Source organism: Capsella rubella, unplaced genomic scaffold (genome assembly GCF_000375325.1).
Source record: "Capsella rubella cultivar Monte Gargano unplaced genomic scaffold, Caprub1_0 scaffold_7, whole genome shotgun sequence".
Taxonomy (NCBI): Eukaryota; Viridiplantae; Streptophyta; class Magnoliopsida; order Brassicales; family Brassicaceae; genus Capsella; species Capsella rubella.
In genome coordinates, this window is record NW_006238917.1 from 11,118,678 (window position 1) to 11,121,465 (window position 2,788).

General features: G+C 31.5%; 1 long non-coding RNA gene across 1 annotated transcript; it reads left to right on the forward strand.

The window, feature by feature from the left end:
* Window positions 1–380: 380 nt before the first annotated feature.
* LOC111829692 lies at window positions 381–1,700 on the forward strand. The gene is made up of 3 exons (XR_002833055.1): window positions 381–471; window positions 634–798; window positions 1,352–1,700. It is a non-coding gene; the product is annotated as an uncharacterized LOC111829692 (long non-coding RNA).
* Window positions 1,701–2,788: the final 1,088 nt, after the last annotated feature.

Below are 2,788 nucleotides of genomic sequence, written 5' to 3' on the forward strand. Positions count from 1 at the left end.
TGTGGTCAAAATGAAATCAAGAGAGAAAAGATAAGATATTGTATAAAATTTGCTTCATGCATGAAGCGTTGTGACATCTGTCAAAGTCAAAATAAATATAAAACTTCTTACTTTAAGGGGATAATTTACTATATTTTGTGGTCAAAGCTCAAACCTAAATCAGAAGGGATAACTAAGATAAAATACAAGTAAATGATAAGAGTAAAATCAGTGTAGTCCATAGACATTGTGACATTTGTCAAACTAAAAAGAAAAACTGTAACTAGGGTTTAGGCATTGTTTCCTTCTCTATGCATATATATATAGCTGATCATACCACAAGAACGCCGTTGGAGGAGCGTCAAAGAGACAAACGTACGACTTGTCTCGTTTGTTTAAGATGAAGCAGAATCAAAAAGTGAGAATGGTGTAGAGGAGATGAGGAGATGTGGTGGCACTACTACACGCTCATGGCTTAATCATATCTTCTAGGTATATTGTTCTTTCTCCTATACCATCTCTCTTTAAGATGGCTTGGTTGATTTGGCATTTTCAATACTTTTTGATATATCTTTTAGATATATGCTTTACGGTCTCTTGTTACGATGGCTTGGCTGATTCAATATTTTCAAAAACTGTTTTTATTGTATTTAGGATTTAGTCTGGAGACATATCACCTTTTTCGAAATCCATAACTGTAGGAGGAGCGTCACACATCCGCCCAAAAAGACTTCTCTCCTTTGTTGAAGATGAAGAAGGAAATCCCTACGGATGTAGGAAATATGGTGGCACGACACGCTCATGAATCCAATATTTCAAGTATATCTAGTACCTACTTTACCACTTTTCTTTTGTCAAATTTTCTCAAAACTGGTGTAGTTGTGGTTAATTATGTGGGGTAAACAATGTCATTAAATTCATGAACTTGGTCATTTAGGTCAATTAAACCATGAACTTTGCATGCATACATACACATTGACTTGCATAGTAAAACATATAACATAGTTAACCAAGCTAAAAACAAGATGTCGCTAAGTCCGATAATGGAGCAATTAATAGTTGTTAGTCTGTTAACAACATGATTTATGAATGATTTGCATTTTTAATCTCTTTATGAAGTATGCACAATGACATGTTGTTAACTGCTCCGTTATCGGGCTCAACGATATTTTGTTTTTGGCTTGGTTAAATCTGTTTCATGTTTTAGTTTGCAAGTCAATGTGTATGTATGGTTTAAATGGTCTGCATGAAAGTTCATAGTTTAATCGGCGTAAATAACTGAGTTGATAAATTTAATGACATTTTTCCCAATTTGAATCAAAGAAGATTGAATGCTTGATTTTCTCAATCAAGCTGTTTTTTTTCACTGCAGGAAACAAAATGGAACCAATCATCAACAGCAAATAGGTTTATTCTATTTTAGCCTAATTTATCACAGTTGATTGACATAATCTAGTTGGAAAGAAAAGTGACAAAATGTACCATCTTTATCACATGACCATTAAGAAACTCTGTGAGCTGTCTTTTTTATCTAGATTATGTTTTGAATAGTGGTAAATAAGGTCTGAAGGAAGATAAGCCATGTTGTGACATTGATGGATGGTTTTATTGTATATCATGTGGGGGGAAAAAGAACTTGCTTGCGTAAAGAAAGCATATAATTTTCTTTTAAATTGTACATATTTTAATACAATCATAGACATGGAAGATTGAAGAGAAAACATATTTTGTTGTCTTCTTCTCGTTGCTTAGATTCCTCTAAAGGGCACGTAGAAGTGCATAAGAACTATATGAAATTGGTGAAATATTTAAGAGGGAAAGTTATTATTATGGAAATATTTCTTGTTCGCATATTGTTTACATGAAATGAATTGCACCAAATAATTAGAGAATAATGAGTTTGAACCCAAAGCAAAGTGACATATGTATTATTATTTTATTTTAAATTTAAATTGTGTTCTTAATATATATATATATATATATATATATATATATGTATATCTATAGTTTATAATAAATTTAGAAAAATATATAAATATAAAAATTCTTTACTTATTAGCTTTATATATAGTATTTGTCAAAATCATAACAATTTGTGGTCAAAACTGAATCAGGATAGATTAAGATACAATACAAGTAAAATCAATGTAGTCCACATACGTTGTGACATCTCTCAAACTCTAAACAAAAACTGCAGTTAGGGTTTAGGCATTGTTTCTTCTCTTAATAATCTAAGAAAAGTATATATATAACTTTGCTTTACTTATTTGTTCCATTTGTGGAACGACGATCTATTTCCCCCAGGAACTTTCATATACGATCAGTTCCACCCAAACTTTCAGTGTCTCTCTATGTCTCCCTCGAAAAATAGTTCCACAATTATTTCTCCCCATATATAAAGTTCGAAATTTACTTATCCACATAATCGAAGTTCGAAACTGATTTAAACATCGAGTTGGGTTATTGTTGGTTTACTGTAAACCAATCTTGTTTTTAACCAATAAAAACAAATTAAACCAATCATAAACCAATTTAACTTAAACCTTAACCCGATTAAAACCTCAAAAACAAAAAAAAAAAAAAAATCCCCAAAACAAAAATCCCTAGATCGATATCATCTTCTTCTTACGATACAATCAAGTACATAACTGAAGAAGAAGAAGTTTTTTGATGAGTTCAAAACAGACTAGTTAAATTAGAACATAATCAAGAATGAGAAACAAACCTTAGATCTAGATCCAACGGAACTGATACGACGACTAGTAGCTTCGTAACCATCGACATAACGAGAAGGAGAAGAAGAACCACC